Source organism: Pelophylax lessonae (assembly GCF_965119305.1).
Source record: "Pelophylax lessonae genome assembly, chromosome: 5".
NCBI lineage: Eukaryota > Metazoa > Chordata > Amphibia > Anura > Ranidae > Pelophylax > Pelophylax lessonae.
In genome coordinates this window covers 49,185,651-49,205,765 of record NC_138772.1, presented here as the reverse complement: position 1 = coordinate 49,205,765, position 20,115 = coordinate 49,185,651, and the positions used below count along the sequence as shown (strand labels likewise).

General features: G+C 42.1%; 1 protein-coding gene across 5 annotated transcripts in view; it reads left to right on the top strand.

The window, feature by feature from the left end:
• The window catches only part of PPP1R9A (protein phosphatase 1 regulatory subunit 9A), a 375,255-nt gene that overhangs the window by 295,278 nt on the left and 59,862 nt on the right, over positions 1 to 20,115 (top strand). The gene's annotated exons all lie outside the window — the stretch shown is intronic.

Sequence of the window (20,115 nt, the reverse complement as noted above, 5' to 3'; positions counted from 1 at the left end):
TTCTGCAGAGCAGTGTCACTTTGCGTGTTCTTTATGGATGCATTCACACCTGTGCATGTATTAAGATGCTTTTTTTTTGCATGTTGACACACGTTGGGTTAAGGCAGCCCTGTAACTTTAAAGGTCCCCTAACAAGCCTCAAGATGCAGAAAAACAGACTTTTGAAGCTACTGTGCGCACCACAACACCCAGTGCATTCAAATCTGGGCATTATGGTGCAATATGTAACTGGTCAGTCACGTTACACTGCATGTGTGCATTGGAGTGCTAGTCAGATTATTTGGAATGCACCGCAATGCAAAAATGTTGAACAACAGTGAATGCACGAAGGTTTGCATAGGTGTGAATACAGCCCAAAACTTTTTTTTTTTTTTTAGAAAATCTGTAAAACATGTTTATATTTGGGATGGGCTGTCTGGGATTATTTTGAAATAGTGGTATTGATACGAACAAATCAGGTTTGTCCTAACAGCCAATCAGATTTTACTTTCCAAATCTAAACTTGCACTAGACTATTAAATGCAGACTACTTACTGGTTACTATAAATCGGGTAGTATCTGTAGGGCTAGGTTCACACTAGTGCAGCTGAAACTTGATCCAATTTTCAGTGCAACATCAGTGCGGTATGACACATTTTTGACCCGTTTTCATGCAGGAGACTGCAGCTGGTGGTTGTTAAGGAGCTGGCCCCCAGCTGGCATCCTAACGACCAGTGACTCATCCCTGCTGTCAGCTGGGGATTACTGGTTTACAGCAGAATGTAAACAAAGGAGCCTAGACAATAAAAAATAAGAAAAAAAAACAGCATGGGGGAACCCCCCCCCCCCCCCCCCCACAATCCATGTTCTAATAAGGGTCTTTTGGGAGAGGCTCATGCCATTTTTTTTTTTTTGGCTTGGGGTTCCCCTTAAAATATGTGGGGGGACCCCCTACTCCATTTTTTTTTCTGCTGTCTGAGCTCCTTTGATTACATTCTGCTGTTAGGCAGGAATCCCTGGCGGACAGCAGAAATGAGTCACTGGTTGTTCAGACGCCAGTGGGTGCTGGCTACTAAAAACCAACACAAGACTCTACCAAAAAATTTATGTACATGCATTTTAAATGCGCGTTTGGTGGGTTTCTATTAAAGTCCAAGGGACCAAAATTACACAGCAAAGTAGCACCAGACCCTTTTCAAACAATACGTGTGCTGCACTGCATTGATGCGCTGTAATGAAAACAATGTGATTTCCATTGCCATGCAATTCTGTGCAACCCAAGTCGCATCTGAAATCGGGCTTGTGTGAGCCAAGCCTAAATGTAGTGTCGTAAGGCCAACCCCAGCCTTCAGCAGAAAAGGTTTACAATGTTCTGCATGCTTATACTAACACGAGTCCAAGGAGAAGTCAGGGAGGATTTATAGATCCTCAATGTGGGAACTCCAGTCGTGAAAAAAATAAAAGTCAGCAGCTACAAAAACTGTAGTTGGCTGTGACTTCCTGTGGCTTCACAGCCGGCTTCCCACTGCGGATGCATGAGAAGTGCTGCACCTTCTGAACGGTCCCCCAGTCTTTTGGGACAGGAAGTTGTGAGTGGGGAGGGGAGCCAAACTTCTGCTCCGCTCGCCTAAGCCCTAAGCCACCTAGGGTCTAGGTGGGAGCGGGTACCTGTCAGAAATAGGTACCCACTCCTTGAAAAAAATAATTCCAAGACAGGCAGAGTAGGGGGGACGGAGCAGGAAAAGCGGAACTTCCCTTTTTATTTTCCTTAGTGGTTCTACAGTGCTGCAGCAGTCCAAAATTAAGTGAAAAACAATCACTTTAAAGTGGAACTAAACCCTCCTATAGTTTTCAGCCAAGGAGGCTTCCATCTTGGTCTCTATTTGGGTAGCTGTATTAGTAGGGGCAGCAGATTCATCATAACAGATAACACATAGCCATTTGTGCAGGACCACCTCGATTTTTCTTTCCATGATATACTTACCTGCTCTGTGTAGTGATTTTGCACAGAGCAGTCCAGATCCCCCTCTTCTCGGGTCTCTCTTCTGCTCCCTCCTGCCGAGTGCCCCCAGAGCAAGCAGCTTGCTATGGGGGCACCGAGTCGAGCTGCAGCTCTGTGTGTTCTTTCTGACAGCCCCGCCTCATCCCCGCTCTCTCCTGATTGGCTGACTGACTTTCATTGACAGCAGCGGTAGCCAATGTCGCCGCTGCTGTGTCTCAGCAAATCAGGAGGGAGAGTCCCACACGGCCGAGGCACTCATGGACATTGCTGGTTAGAGATGGGTTCTTTTTGGAAAAAAAAAAAAAAGAGATGCGCTCAGGTAAATAATGGGGGGGCTGAAGGGGCTGCTGCACACAGAAGGCTTTTTATCTTAATGCATAGAATACATGAAGATGAAAAAAACTTCTGCCCTACAATCACTTTAATTGTGATCTGTACCAGTGTTTGTGCCTGAGCTGCACGTATTACAGATTGCTTGCTTGCAACTTCTTGCTTGGATGAAGCAGAAGAGTTGCTACTGGACAGAATTTTGTGTAATGGACTAATTTGTTGTTTAGGACAATGGTTCTCAATCGCAGGACTGCAGGAAATATGTGCACCATACAGTTCCTTATTATACCCTTGTTAACATTCTAGCACCACCGGGGCTTCCAGAAGTACCAAAGCCAATGAACTGAACCTATTCTTCCCTGGGGTCACCACTGATTACTTTAGCTATCTTGCACATTTTGTGGGAATGTTTGTGTTTTTCCTGTAGTTTCCTTTAATCCAAAATATAACATTAAAAGCAATAATTAGAAATTCTTATGAAATCATCAGAAATAAAAATGATTGGTGGCATGCACAGTTCTGTGTGATAACAGCCTGGAGAAATCGAATTGATTCTTTTTCCTTGAATTTTGCCGTTCTACAGAAATTAATTGACTGTGAACACAGACGGCAGTAAACACTGGTCTGTAAAGTGCTGACGCTCATAATTCATGCCTCTCTGTGCTGCTGGTGTCGGCAACAATAGAGTGTGGGTTCATCTGCCGGCAACCAAATGTTTGCTGCTAATTTCTTACCTCTACCTGTGCAGCATCGATTTTAAAGAGGCTTGTCACCCACCAAGCCACCACATACACTATATTACTAAAAGTATTGGGACGCCTGCCTTTACACGCACATGAACTTTAATGGCATCCCAGTCTTAGTCTGTAGGGTTCAATATTCAGTTGGCCCACCCTTTGCAACTATAACAGCTTCAACTCTTCTGGGAAGGCTGTCCACAAGGTTTAGGAGTGTTTCTATGGGAATGTTTGACCATTCTTCCAGAAACATATTTGTGAGGTCAGGCACTGATGTTGTATGGAAAGGCCTGGCTCGCAGCCTCCACTCTAATTCCTCCCAAAGGTGTTCTATCGGGTTGAGGTCAGGACTCTGTGCAGGCCAGTCAAGTTCCTCCACCCCCATGTCTTTATGGACCTTGCTTTGTGCACTGGTGCACAGTCATGTTGGGACAGGAAGGGGCCATCCCCAAACTGTTCCCACAAAGTTAGGAGCATGAAGTTGTCCAAAATGTCTTGGTGTGCTGATGTCTTAGAAGTTCCTTCACTGGAACAAAGGGGCCAAGTGCCAACCCCTGAAAAACAACCCCACAGTGACACCATAATCCCCCCTCCACCAAATGATTTGGAGGGGTGCCCCAATACTTTTGGCAATATATTGTGGATGAGCAAGTTTGGGCTGGAGGAACTTGGCTGGCCTGCACCTAAACCTTAATGCCAATGTAAGGTTGGTGACCTTCCTGAATTTTCTTACTTTATATATCTCCACTTAGAAGGGCATTGGAGCATCCTTCTGTGAACATCACAGGCAGTCCACTCTAATTCTTGCTGTAAAGCAGGCCCAGTCTTTAGGCATCTTTTCAAACACTTTATTGACAGTATTTGAGGGTGGGAAGAGAAGGTGGAATACCCAAATTGCAGACTCCATCTTCTCCTGCCGGCAGTCTCTGGGGGCTTCAATTTCAGGATCACTCAGCTTACATTGAAGTAACTCATAAGAGTACATGAGGTTCTTGTGAGTCACTTCCAGTTGTCTGACTGCAGTCTTATGCCTCGTACACACTCAACGATTATCGGCCGACCGATCGTCCGACTTTTGTCCAGAGTTGCGTTTTGTTGGTTGGAATGTGCCTAGACTGCACACGAATTTTCTCGGCCAACAAAAATCTACTTCAGAAGTGATGTCATGTGCTGGTTTACTTTTCGTGTGTTTTTACATCTCTGAGCATGCCCAGTCTTGCTCATCAGATTTTTGTCTGCCGAAATCTGTACTGACTGACGGAAAATCGGCCGTTGTGTTGACGGCCAACAAAAATTTTATAGCCTGCACACCAGATTTTATTCAGCCGAAAAGTCGGAGTCGGTTGTCGAAAGCATCATACTAACAAGCCGAAAATCGGCCGATCGGACATTGGCCGAAAATTCCCGGCCAATAATCGATGCGTGTGTACGAGGCATTAGGTTCCTTTGATACTCAAGACGCACAGCCTACTTTTCTCCAGCTAATGATCCTTCAAACAGGTACACAACCTACTAGCAACGTAAAGGTACTAGCCAAGAACCATTCCAGCAGTTGGCTCATTCTATTTGGACAAGCCAACAAAAAAAAGGTGCTTGAAGCTCAATTTAGAAGGCACTTCTTGGCTAATTGTTCTAGAAGTTAACTGTCTCCCAGATACACCATATGCTTATTGAGGTTTTTTCCATCTTATCCGCAGTGTTTCTGGCTTATTAGCCATCATCGCTGCAAGCTACAAAAACCATAGATTCCAGAGAAGGAGTTGGGAAGTTGTGAGACAGAATATTTGGTCAGGTTATGGAAAGTGAACCATATTGAACCAAAGTCCACCAATAAAACACTTTAAAGTGCCACACAGCATTTCATTCTAAAATTAGCAATAAATACTGCGTTTTTGTTGAAAGGTATGGCGTATGGTGCAAGAAGGCTTGCTGTACTTTACTCACTATATTTTAGTTGTTTATAGCCCCCCCCAGCCATAGAATGACCAATTTTGTGCTACCCTGATCTAGAAAAACTAGAAAAGTAAACACTAAAATCTGATTGGCTGCTATGGAACTTATGGCACTTTTCCACTGCAAGTACCGGCTTGGCTCTACTCGGCCCTGCTTGGCCCGGTTTGCTTTTCCACTGCTGGTACTGCATGGTACGGTGTTGAAACGGTTTGGTATGGTTTGCTTTTCCACTAAAGTAGTACTAAAGTTAAGTGGGTGGGATAACAACGATTCTCTGACCAATCAGTGGCTAGTAGTGACTGCATGCAAAGGATTGGGGGATATGGTACCGGGTATGGTACCTCTTGGAACCACAATCGAGGTGGTACTGTTTTAGAGAGCCGTACCGTTCGGTTCCATGCAGTGGAAAAGCCCCGCTGTACCGTACCGTACCGAACCGTTTCTACACCATACCATGCGGTACCAGCAGTGGAAAAGCACAAAAGCGAGCCGAACCGTTCGGTTCCATGCAGTGGAAAAGCGCCAATAGACATTTTTAGTATCTCTCATTATGTATATCTCTCTTAGTAATGATAGGGCTGATAAATCATTTGTAGGTTGTGTATGAATGAATTGTCACTCATCCATTAGACAAAGGGCCAGAGAAAACTTAGTGGAGCACCTATAGATGACCTTTACTAACTGTCAATTTATAGGATGGCAAAGCCCTGCCGACTTCTCAGTAAGCCCAGCTGCAATTTCATCTCATGTTATAGTGGGTGTAGATTGGAGCATTATCCTGCTGTGGAGTTCGCATTGTGAAAGTGTAAGAACATTATGAGGAGCACTTGTGACTGGTTTTGCTATACCTGCAAGTACCATTATTAGTCCTCAGATCCTTTTCTCTGTGCCTGTGAAACTCAGTTGCACAGAAACTCACAGTACAGATACCTTGACTTGTTTCCTTCCCAACACATCCAACAATTCAATGCAGGTACCTCTGTTTCCCCAGAAATTCATTGTTGAATGGTTGTGGAGCAGGAAGAAGCTTTGAAGGGCCCAGCATAGGTGCACAGAGGTCAATAAAGATTGTTGCAGGCCTCCAAAGGAACCTTCACTTATTGGGGTTGATTTAATGGTGGCAGTAGAACGGTAGGGAACCTTATGTAGATATCTTAACTGCAAATGCAGTGTAGTGGGGATCTTTAAAGGGTAACTCCACTTTCATGGGGAAAAAAATAGCAAAAAAAGAAAAAATAATATAGTGTATACAATTGCAAAACAAGTCATATTGTAATTGAATGTTATTACAAATTCCAGCCTCTGTAATTTTCTGAAAATGCAATGCAATATGGCCGCCTGGAGGTGTTCTGTACACAGAATGTATACTGACCACACCCTAGAAACATAATTTTCTGCTTGTGTGATTGGCTCACCAATTTTCCCAGTAGTCTGCCTAAGATACAAGTCAGATTTCTGGCATTCCCTGCAGCAAAAATGTCATTTTTGGTGATACTCCCAATAGGAACACGTCTAAAGGGATGCAGGCCCAGCAGCTTTCCTCATTAGTGCTCTGCAGCTTCACGGCTGATTATTAACCACTTGCCAACTGTATACTGTATATATACGTCGGCAGAGTGGCTCTCCCAGGCAAAACCACGTATTGGTATGTCATTTGCCTGGGAGGAAGCTAGGGGGCGAGTGTGCACCGCCGGCGGTGCGCTCTCACGCCCTCGATCGTCAGTGGGGAAGCCGGCGCGTGTGTCAGGTGACTCCGATTGATGCCTGACACTCTGCATCTCTCCCCGCTGAGAGAGAAGGACGGTCGGCTGATGTAAACACAGCTGTTCATCCTTCTCCCTGCAATGATCACAGAGCTCATGTGATCCTGCTATGTAGGATCGCATGTCTCTGTAATCATTTCACAAGCCCAACCCCCCCCCCCCCCCACAGTTAGAATCACTCCCCTAGGCTTACATTTAATCCCTTGATCACCCATAGGGTTAACCCCTTCCCTGCCTGTGTCATTATTACAGTAACAGTGCATATTTTTAGCACTGATTACTGTAGTAATGTCAATGGTAAATCTGCAGATAGTAGTAAAAAAAAAAAACACAAAACAATAAAAATGAAATAAATCTTTCCCGTAGTTTGTAGATGCAATAACTTTTGCGCAAACCAATCAAAATACGCTTATTGCAATTTTTTTTTTACCATAAATATGTAGCAGAAAACAAAGTGGCCTAAAATGTTAAAAAATTTTGATTTTTAAATTTTTTTTTTGGGAATGTCCTACAGCAGAATTTGAAAAATATTGTTTTCTTTTTTAAATTGTGGCTATTTTTTGTTTATAGCGCAAAAAATAAAAATCGTAGAGGTGATCAAATACCACCAAAAGAAAGCTCTATTTGTGGGGAAAAAAAAGGATGTCAATTTTATTTGGGTACAGCTTCACATGACCGCGCAATTGTCCGTTAAATTAACGCAGTGCCGAATCGCAAAATAGGACCTGGTCATTAAGGGGGAAAATCTTCGGGTCCGGAACTGGTTAATTATGAAATCACTCCCATTAAACCCACTCAGCACAGAGGTACAGAGGAATTTCTTCAGAATAGCAAAAGGTTGGAATCTACAACAAAGGTTGTCATAATCCTTGCAGTGTACATAGATCACCCAGAGGATAATGTTTTTTTCCCAACACAAGTGGAGTTATGCTTTAATTTGAACCTGTCATTTTAAAAAATAGACTGCCTAATGGCACTTTTCCACTGCAAGTACCGGCTAGTACCGGCTCGGCTCTACTCGGCCCTGCTTGGCCCGGTTTGCTTTTCCACTGCGGTACCGCATGGTATAGTGTCGGAACGGTTCGGTACGGTACGGTACGGTACGGTTTGCTTTTCCACTAAAGTAGTACTAAAGTTAAGTGGGTGGGATAACAACGGGGTGGGTGTGATTCTCTGACCAATCAGTGGCTAGTAGTGACTGCATGCAAAGGATTGTGGGATATGGTACCAGTTTGGTACCTGTTGGAACCACAATCGAGTAGGTACTGTTTTTTCAGAGCCGTACCGTACCGTACCGTTCGGTTCCATGCAGTGGAAAAGCAAACCTATACCGTACCGTTCCGAACCGTTCCGACCCTATACCATGCGGTACCGCAGTGGAAAAGCACAAAAGCGTGCCGAGCCGGTACGGTTCTATGCAGTGGAAAAGCGCCATTACACTACTCAATGGAGTTGGATATACTAAAAGCAAAGAGGCTTGCCATGTTGCAATGGAATTTTTCCTTAGCTTAGGGTATGTGGGGAAAATTTGGAAAGGATATCCAATCACTTGCAAGGAAAGTAAAAAGAAAGTATTATTGTTGCACAGGAATAAATGATAGAACCTAGCAAATCTTTACCTCATTCCCTAGGCCAGCCTTTCTTAACCTTTTCAACACAGGAATCCTTGAATTAAGTTTCCGGTCTCATGGAAGCCCTGCTTAATATGACTATATCCATACCTCCCAACTTTTTGAGGTGGGAACGAGGGACATCTTTTAGCAAAAATATGCAAGCATAGGACACACCCCCTGCCACGCCCCCTAATGGAGAATTATCCAATATTTTACCCACAATTGTTTTTTTTGTTTTTTTTTTTTACCACTACTATTCCTTTATATTGGCTTTTGAAATTTACAAATGCTGCAGTTGAGAAATTGGATGAAAGATATAGCACTGGGAAACAGTTTTTGAAAGATAAATAGTGCATTTTGTATACAACTATATAGATCAGACCAAAATGGGGGACAAATGAGGAGGAAAGAGGGACAAATGGACTTTGTTCCAAATCAGGGACAGTCCCTCCAAATCAGGGACAGTCCCTCAAAATTAGGAACAGTTAGGGGGTATGTATATCTACAACTCATTGGGAAGTATTACCCACTTGCAGATAGATAAATAGATCAATGGTATCATTGGAAACTTATCTGAGAGGCAGAAATTGCTTAGGATCCCTAGCAACCTCTAGAGGAATCCTAGGGTTCCATGATCAATTATACTGATCAATGGTATCAATGGGAACTTATCTGAAAATCAGAGATTGTTCATTGCTCAAGGAACCCCTAGCAACCTCTGGAGGAACCCTAGGGTTCCATGATCAATTATACTGATCAATGGTATCAATGGGAACTTATCTGAAAATCAGAAATTGTTCATTGCTCAAGGAACCCCTAGCAACCTCTGGAGGAACCCTAGGGTTCCATGATCAATTATACTAATCAATGGCATCAGTGGAAACTTATCTGAGAGGCAAAAATTGCTCATTGCTCAAGGAACACCTACCAACCTCTGGAGGAACGCTAGGGTTCCATGATCAATTATACTGATTAATGGTATCAGTGGGAACTTATCTGAGAGGCAGACAATGCTCATTGCTCAAGGAACACCTAGCAACCTCTGGAGGAACGCTAGGGTTCCATGATCAATTATACTGATCAATGGTATCAGTGGGAACTTATCTGAGAGGCTGAAATTTCTCAATGCTCAAGAAAACCCTAGCAACCTCTGGAGGAACCCTAGGGTTCCATGATCAATTATACTGATCAATGGTATCAATGGAAACTTATCTGAGAGGCAGAAATTGCTCATTGTTCAAGGAACACCTAGCAACCTCTGGAGGAACCCTAGGGTTCTATGATCAATTATACTTATCAATGGTATCAATGGAAACTTATCTGAGAGGCATAAATTGCTCATTGCTCAAGGAACCCCTAGCAACCTCTGGAGGAACCCTAGGGTTCCATGCATCCCTGGTTGAGAAACCCTGCTGTAAGCTAAGGGAAAATTCCCTTGCAAAGTGAACAGCCTTTTTGCCTTTTAGTGAATCACCCACATTGAGTAGTATTAGATGGTCTACTTTTAAGATGGTTCACTTTAAAGATCTTCGCTATGCTCCATTTATAAGGTCCCTTCCTGTTCTACTGCCCCCTGTAGCCCCAGTTTTGAACTTCAGACACAGCAGTGTAGGGAGCTTTCTGCTAGAGAATCGGAGCTCTACGGCTGAGTTTATTCGGTTTGCCTTGCAATGATGTTATTCAGAAACAGTATGAGTCTGACTGCTGTGTGTAATTGCATTTTGCTCATTAATATTTTCCATATAAATAGGCTGCTCTAGAAAGGGAGATGGTATCAAAAAAACAAAAAATAAATCCCTTTCATTTCAATTCCTTGCTAATTAAAGGAACCCCACAATGAGCCAAAACACAATCTACTGATCGGTAAATATGTTATTGTGTATCGCTGTCTTTTCCCGTCCTCTTCCCTGACATTCAGCCATTTGATGTAATTGCCTGTTCCAACGGTTACTAAATATAGACCTTATTTGGCTCACATCTGCTGTGCAGCGGCAGTATAAAATACTGTTATTTTCGAGGGAAGGTCATACGTTCCATTTGTTGGTGGGCGGGGCTCGTGACTTTCTGGGGTGCTAAATTTAAAGATTCTGCACCGGATTGTCAATGATTCAGCTGATATGGGGGCTTGCTGCTGTTAAGCTGTACCAGCATAATAATAATAATTATACTGTATATAATATTATACAATATATAATATATAATAATAATAATACATAATATTATATAATACTATAATAAGTATATTGAAGCTGAACTCCAGGCATACATTAACAACTTGACCTCTGAAAGTTTTATGCCCCTTCATGACCAGGCTACCCGGCATTGCGTTATTTTTAATGGACAATTGCGTGGTTGGGCAATCGCGATCACTCGCGATCGTCCTCCGTGAAGGGAGAAAGGCAGGCGGCTGATGTAAACAAGCCGCCTGTCATTCTCCCCTGTGTAGGAATGGTGATCAGACGGTTCTACTATGTAGGACCGTTGATCACTGTTCCGACACCAGTAGCCATGTCCAATCACAGTAAAAAGCACGCCCCTAGGGACACACTTAACCCCTCCTTCGCCAATAAAGTTAACCCCTTCCCTGCCAGTGTCATTTTCCAGTAACACTGCATATGTATAGCACTGATTACTGCAGTAATGTCACTGGTAACCCCAAAAGTGTCATAAATGTCAGTCAAGGGTCCGATCTGTCCGCCGCAATGCCGCAGTACCGAAAAAAAAGTCGCAGATCGCCGCCATTACGCGTTAAAAAAAAAACACCAAAAATGACAGAAATCTTTCCCTTTGTTAGTAAACGCGATAACTTTTGTGCAAACCAATCAAAATACGCTTTTTGCGATTTTTTTTTTTTTTAACAAACATATGTAGCATAAAACAAATTGGCCAAAAATGTTAAAAAATTTAGATTTTTACATTTTTTTGGGGGGGAATTTCATATAAAAAAATTTGAAAAATATTGTTGTTTTAGCAAAATTTACACTGTTTTTTTGTTTATAGCGCAAAAAGTAAAAATCGCACAGGTGATCAAATACCACCAAAAGAAAGCTCTGTTTGTGGGGAAAAAAAGGACGTCAAATTCGTTTAGGTACAGCGTCACACGACCCGTTAAAGTCACGCAGTAAAAAATCGCAACAAACCCCCTGGTCAGGAAGGGGGTAAAATCTTCCGGGGCTTAAGTGGTTAAAAAAATATCCAATAAAAAAATGAAAAAAATGTCATTTCTTGATAAATTTAGGCCAATATGTATTCTGCTACATATTTTTGGCAAAAAAAAAAAAAAAATCCCAATAGGCGTATATTGATTGGTTGGCGCAAAAGTTATAGTGTCTACAAACTATGAGATCTATACTGGAATTTCTATTTTTTTCTATTTTATTTTATTTATTTTTTTTACTAGTAATGGCGAGGATCATAGACTTATAGCGGGACTGCGATGTTGCAGCAGACATTCTGACACTGACAATTTTAACACTTTTTGGGAACCAGTGAAACTAATACAGTGATCAGCGCTAAAAATATGCGCTGTCACTGTACTAATGACACTGGCTGGGAAGGGATTACACATCTAGGGCGGTCAAAGGGTTAACTTTGCGCCTAGCCAGTGTTTTGGTGTACTGTGTGTGGTGCTTTTACTAGGGGAAGTAATTGATTTTATTCCCTGCTTTGTGGGGAAAGATAATGTATTACTTCCCCGCTGACAGGACAGGGCTCTGCCTTGTTTACATAGACAGAGCCCTGTCCTATGTAAATTCATGATGATTGGATAGGGGGGCGCGTGCACGCGACGCCGGCGGCACAGCCATGCTGTGATTAAACACAGCAAATGTCGATCACTGGGTGCCGGCCAATGGATTACTGCCATCACAGGGTGAACGACATCTGCTGTGGTTAACCACTTTACTACCGGAGGATTTTGCTGTCTTCCGTCCAGGCCACTTTTTGCGATTCGGCGCTGTGCGACTTCAACTGACAATTGCGCGGTCGTGCGACGCCGTACCCAAACGAAATTTACGTCCTTTTTTTCCCACAAACAGAGCTTTCTTTTGGTGGTATTTGATCACCTGTGCGATTTTTACTTTTTGCGCTATAAACAAAAAAAGAGCGTTTATTTTGAAAAAATAACAATATTTTTAACATTTTTTTATATGAAATTCCCCCCAAAAAAGATGTAAAAACCAATTTTTTTAAAAATTTTTGGCCAATTTGTTTTATGCTACATATGTTTGGTAAAAAAAATCGCAATAAGCGTATTTTGATTGGTTTGCGCAAAAGTTATTGCGTTTACTAACAAAGGGAAAGATTTCTGTCATTTTTGGTGTTTTTTTTTTAACGCGTAATGGCGGCGATCTGCGATTTTTTTTGCGGGACTGCGACATTGCGGCGGACAGACCGGACCCCTGACTGACATTTTTGACACTTTTGGGGGTACCAGTGACATTACTGCAGTAATCAGTGCTATAAATATGCACTGTTACTGTAAAAATGACACTGGCAGGGAAGGGGTTAATTTTATTGGAGAGGGAGGGGTTAATGTATGCCTGGTGCTTACTGACGTGTGGGGGGGGAGGTGACTATGTGATTCATGGACAGATCGGATGTCCAGCTATGCTGAACAGTCCGATCTGTCACTCCCTGTCACTATGGAGATCCGCCCGCTGTGTTTACACACAGCGGGCGGATCTCCAGACTCGATCCCCGACGATCGGGTAAGAGCAGCGGCGATCGCCGCTGCTCCTCCCCTGGCCCGACTCCCGCTGTGAATGAAAACAGCGGGAGCGAGCCTCCGGCGGCGCGCAAGCGCCGCCCAGAAGGGGGAGTGTCCAGTCACGTTAATACTACGTGGCTGGACGATAACGAACCACTCTGCCGCAGTAGTATTACTGTGAGCGGTTGCAGAGTGGTTAATCACAGCATGGCCGGGGTGCAGATGGTGCGCACACGCGCCCCTCTATCTGGAAGTGTCAGCTCATATACTAGGTATGTGATCTGGCCCAGCCGAGCCGCCTTGCCGCCATATATCTCGGTTATACGGTCGGTAAGCACTTAATGCAGTACTGTAATCATTTTTTTTAACTGCAAGTAAATGCTTATAATTTGTTATTAGCCTTTTGCATTTTACTGTAAAGTCTGTATAGCAGAGCTCAGAGAGGGGGAGGGAGAAGCAGCACTTTGAGTCAATCAAGTGTGCTGCAGTGCAAGGAACATGCTGAAGGGAGAGAGCAGAGTTAGAAAGATTAGCTCCTCAGTGTGCTGCTTTTCCTTTTACTGTCCAATGACCGGGTGGGGAGGGGACTTGTAAGTTTAGGCCCCTTTCACACTTATGCCACCTAAAAGTCACGCGATTTTGCTGTTTTGCGATTTTACCACAATTTTCCTGCGATTTTGTCGTGATTTTGACTGGACTTGAAGCAATGCCTATGTCTTTGGACCTCAAAACGCATTAAAATCAGACAAAAGTAGTGCAGGGAATACTTTGAAGTCAGTGCGACTTTGAAGTTGCACAGATATGAATGGTTCTCATGGAGTACCACTTATTATGCGACTATGCAGTCCCAAATCGCAGAACGATCGCACAAGTGTGAAAGGGGCCTAAAGGGAATTCCAAAAGAGAAAGATTGGGTCCTTTACTTTGCTAGACTGGGCTGTGCTGTGTAGCAGAGCTGTGTAAATTTCAGAACTGAATAGGTGGAATACAAATTCTATGGCAAGGAAAAAAGTACTAATGTATGTATTTTATCTGTGTATCTAATTGTTTGCCTGGAGATCGGCTATAAAGCGGTATCTAACCCAAAACTAAAAATGTAATATATTGCAGCTTACCAATCATTAGATGTGGTGGCTGCATTCGTTTTCTTTTTTTAGGCTTCTTTTCCCTTCTGTTTTCACCTGGTGATCTGGCCAGGAACACACCTCCTGTAGTGTCTCCACTCTGGATAAAGGAGCACAGGGGACACCTATGGACAGCAGCATTGTCAGTCTGGGGGGAGCAGAATGTTAGATGGAGCAGCATTTATACCGCCCCAACTTTTTGAGATGAGAACAAGGGACACCAATTAGCAAACGTAGGTAGGCATAGGAGCATAGGTGTGTGCAGCCTATTGCATTAGGGTGTGCACCTCAAACCTCAAACACACACACGTGTGTGTGTGTGTATATGTGTATATATATATATATATATATATATATATATATATATATATATATATATATATATATGGAGAGAGAGAGGAGTGGACAATGTCAGTAGGGCAGAAGTTGGTGTCAGTAGTTTATTTTTTTATTATTACCTTTTTACAATTGTATTTATTTTTTACATTTTTATTATTATTTTTTTTTTACAATAATTCTTTTTTTTTTACTTTTTTTTTTTTTTTTTTTAGGGCTTTGGTAAAATATCAGGGGTCTGAACAAACCCCTGATGTCTCACTTTTGAGAGAGAGAAAGGAACTGAGGACAGAAATTCCCCAGCCCCTTTCTCTGCAGCCAAGCAGCAGAGGGAATGTGTGCAGCACAGGGTGATAAAGGTGTGCCCAGGCACACCTGGCACTCCCTGTGCACATGCCTACGCATAGGACACACCTCCTGCCACTTCTCCTAAAGGGGAATTATACAAAAAAAAAAAAAAAAAATAGTGATCCATTAAACCCACATGTGCTTTTTTTTTTTTTACCACTGCTATTCCCTAATATTGGCTATTGAAATTTACAAATGCAGCAATTTAGAAATGGGATGAAAGGTTTAGCACTGGGAAACACTTTTTGAAAGATAAAAAGTATATTTTATATGCAAGTATACTAGAGATCGACCAAATATCGGCAAAGTCGATATATCGAGGGCCGATATGCACTTTCCCCGATATATCGTAATTGGCCCTGGAGGTTACCAATATTGCCGATATTTCGGGAAAGTGTTTGTACCGGAGTGATGGCTGCAGCTAGAGGCATCACCCCGGTACCGGCGTCCATAGCCGAGGATCGGCTGTCTTGTAATGACAACCGATGCGGCTGAGAAGCCACTCAAGTGTCATTACAAGGAGCGGGAGGGGACGCCCCCCTCCTTCCGCGGCTCACTTGGGTCTCCCATCCCAACGGGAGACACGGGCATCCTACCTGCACGGCCGCCGAAGACACGATCAAAGCCGCATTCAGCTCTGATAGGGTCTTCATGCAAAAACCCGGAAGTGATGTCATGACATCCCTTCCGGGTACTCGGCGCCAGATTAAAAAAAATGCGAGCATTCAAAACAGTCAAACTTGGCGTTTTGAATGGTTTTAAGTGCAGAGGAGGGGTTTGGGGTGTTTTAGACCCCCAGATCCCTCCACAAGAGTACCTGTAAAGTAAAAAAAAAAATGTACAAAAATATTGGCCAATATCGGCCGATACCGATATGCATTGGCCAAAATATCGCTATCCGCAAAGAAAAACTGATATCAGTCGATTACTAAACTATATAGATCAGACCAAAATGAGGGACAAATGAGGAGGAAACAGGGACAGAGGGACTTTGTTCCAAATCAGGGACAGTTCCTCCAAATCAGGGACAGTCCCTCCAAATCCTGGACAGTCCCTCCAAATCAGGGACAGTCCCTCTAAATCAGGGACAGTCCCTCTAAATCCGGGACAGTCCCTCTAAATCCGGGACAGTCCCTCCAAATCAGGGACAGTTGGGAGCTATGGCAGATTTAGACTAACAAACCAAAACCAAACTCCAGCTCACACTTTATAAGCAGTTATAGAAACAGTTGTGTTCCTTTTGGGAAGCTGATCATTGTAAGCAACACTGCCAGTGGTAAATAGTTTTTCTCATCCCTCTACCTGCTACATCTGCAGGACAGATTTTTCTGTTGAAAAATGACAAACTTACTGGCACGATCACCAGGTGAAAACAGAGGGGGGAAAAAGCCTAAAAAAAGAAAATGAATGCAGCCACCACATCTAAGAATTGGTAAGCTGCAATATAATAAATGTTTGCTTTTGGATTTAATACGGCTTTAATGTAATGTATTTAATGTATTTAAACAACCTACCATGTTGTATTGCCAGTGATCCTGAATCACAAGGGGCTATTGATTATATTGATTATACAGTGTCTGCCCTTGCCTTTGTTTCCATACGGGCTTCATCACCAAGGCAATGCCACTACACACATTACAATCTAATTGTACAATCCTCTATAGATTTGCTTACTCTGTAGTGAGAGGGCCTATCTACACAATACATCACATTTATATCCTTTCCAGTAGTAACCTATCAAAAAATAGATGGTACCTTGTGTGCCCAGCTTTACACCAGCAAGAGTTATTTAAAGCTGAAGCCCAGGCAGATCTACATCAACGCTGGTAAATGCAGTTCTATGTTCACTAACAATTACTAAATGCATTTTTCCTGCAACTAGCAGAAGTATCTGAATTTGTCTTATGTCATTCCTTGCACAGTAACTCTTGGGGGTATATTAAAAAAATAAATATGTCACTGTACCAATGTCTCTACTCATGAATAATTCCCATAATGTGTGCAATATGTTTACTTCCTATGATCATCAGCTCCATCTTGTGGCCATAATTTATTATTTTCCTTGAAGAATATGTAAACCCCAACACTTCATATTCCTGATATGTGCCTGCTGTACCATGTACTTGTATGAAAAAGTATCCTCTTCTCTTTGTGTTGCTTCCTTTGTGTGAAATCCCTGCTGTTCCTGCCAGTCCCTCTGCTTTTCTATTAAAAATGACCACACTAGGCATGAGAACACAGCGTGGTCTGTTTTCTAGCTATGCTGGGAACTCAGTCTCCTCCAATGATCAGACTTGTCCTGACACGCCCTCTATGCACAGCCATTTTATGGGAAGATCGGTGTTCTGCTGTTACTCCTCCCCCAGCTCTTACGCATCTGAGAACAGAGGGAATGTGATCACTTATAAAAAAAGGGGGGGGGGGGAAGGTGCTTATAATGTTTTTTCTATTATATACAAATGTTTTAGCTTTCATTTCTATCTTAAACAAAATGGGTTCTTTTACAAGGTGAGGGTTTACATACACTTTAAATATACAAATCAGGAAAATACCACATTTTGGACACTAGATGGAGCTTACAATCATAGAAAGTAAAAATATTACTAAAATTAGAGGGATTATTAGTGCAAATTATTTTTACAAATAGACCCCTTAGGGTGAAAACCAGCATGAGATTGTTGTTTGCACATGTGATAACAAGAAACATGCTGACAGAAGTATTGAGGAGAGAGATGGCCTCATCAGTCTTCTGGTGCTCCATCACTGTCCAATCACAGGCTGAGGGCAGGGAGGTGACCTGCGTTTACTGCATAAGTGCAGTTAAAGTATAACTAAAGGCCAAAACTTTTTTTTAGGTTTTGGATATAGTGGAGAGAGATTGGAACACCTGTCAGTTTTTTATTGCTGTCTGTGGCCCCGTCTGTTCTCCCTCTCTATTTCTCCTGTTTACCATTATCATTGAAAGTAAAAGTAAAAGAAAATCCCACATTTTGGGTTGTTCCCAGAAAAGTATTCAAGGGGAAATCTTCTAATTCTGGTGAACTGGGGGCCCCCAAGGGATTTCCTTAACCACTACAGCTCCAGAAGATTTACCCCCCTTCAGGACCAGGCCATTTTTTTTTTAATACGACACTGCATTACGTTAACTGACAATTTCGCGGTCGTGCGACGCTGTACCCAAATAAAACATATTTCTTTTTTTCCTCCACAAATGGAGCTTTCTTTTGGGGGGATATTTGATCACCTCTGTGTTTTTATTTTTTTGCGCCATAAACAAAAAAAGAGCGACAATTTTAAAAAAACACAATATTTTTTACTTTCTGCTATAAAACACATCCAATAAAAAATTGGAAAAAAATCAAATTTCTTCATTAATTTAGGCCAATATGTATTCTGTTACATATTTTTGGTAAAAAAAAAAATCCCAATAAGTGTATATTGATTGGTATGCACAAAAGTTATAGCGTCTACAAACTATAGGATATTTTTATGGAATTTGTATTTTATTATTTATTTATTTATGTTTTACTAGTAATGGCGGTGATTATTTATTTATTTTTTACTAGTTGCAAGGGGAAGGGGGGGTTGGGGGGAGAGATTTGGGACTTTAAGCCTCGGTTCACACTAGGGCGACCTGTGAGGCGACCTGGTCGCCTCACAGGTAGCCGCAGGTCGCCTCCCATAGGGAAGCTTCGGACCCGTTCTAATAGGAGCGACACAAGTCGCTCCGACTTAGAAAAAGGGTCCGGAGCTTCTTTGGGGCGACCAGGAGGCGACCGCCATAGACTTCAATGTTATGAAGTCCGTGGCGGCCGCTCCGAGGTCGCGGCGCGCTGCTCGCACCGCGATCTCGGAGGTCGCCCCGGGAAGTAGCGTCGCGGTAGTGTGAACCGGCGCTAAATGAGGAAATGACAGGGTAAGGTCATATTCCTCCATCCCTATGCATAAATAAAACAAAAGGAAATTGGGACTTTAAATGAAACATGTGGCTGCAATCAGAGGAAATATATAATGAATGTATCAATGGGCTGACATAGGTATTGCATATGAAATCCATAACAACATAAACATATAATGTCACATTTTATTTGATAAATACACATGTTAACATCACAACATAATGACAATGGTACATCATTACTGAATGATAACATTAAATAAATACATAAAAATCATATCATATTTAGTTAATAAATATATACACACATGTTACATCAAACCAAGATGACATTGATACATCATTACTGGCAGATGACATTAAGAAATGCATATAGGTCAGCCCATTACAGCAAGCATGATACGATTGCACATAATGATGCCAATGGTGTCCTATTGGATATTGTGGACTAGCACCAGTATATATGATAAATAAATTAATAAATAAGGGTAAAAATTAATTGCAATACATAAAAAGATAGTAGACACATGATAATCATGACGTGGCATCCTAAACAGCTCTACGCGTTTCATGGTTGTAACCAATCATCAGGAGCAGATGCGAAGTATATAAATATATGTGTGTCTATAATGAAATACATAATTGTTAGTATAGTATGGCAAGAAGCCATGGGGGGGGGGGGGAAGGGGGAAGGGGGAGAAAAAGAGGAAAGGGGGGAGGGGATGGGGATATACCTGTTGACACTCGCAAAGTAGCTAAGGTTGCAAAAATCACATGGGGTAGATTGAAGGTGCATAGGGAATATCATCCCTTTCCCGGGAGCTGTGGCAAGAAGATCGCGGTGGAAGGTCAACAAAACCACCACTGGATAATATCTGGAAATTGTGGGATACATCCTAGTAAATCAGCAAAGAAACAAATAATTAAATATCTCTAATGTGCTGCGGTAGAGTACTCATGTGATTATTTATGTGCAATCGTATCATGCTTGCTGTAATGGGCTGACCTATATGCATTTCTTAATGTCATCTACCAGTAATGATGTATCAATGTCATCTTGGTTTGATGTAACATGCGTATATATATATTTATTAACTAAATATGATATTATGATTTTTATGTATTTATTTAATGTTATCATTCAGTAATGATGTACCATTGTCATTATGTTGGGATGTTAACATGTGTATTTATCAAATAAAATATGACATTATATGTTTATGTTGTTATGGATTTCATATGCAATACCTGTGTCAGCCCATTGATACATTCATTATATATTTCCTCTGATTGCAGCCACATGTTTCATTTAAAGTCCCAATTT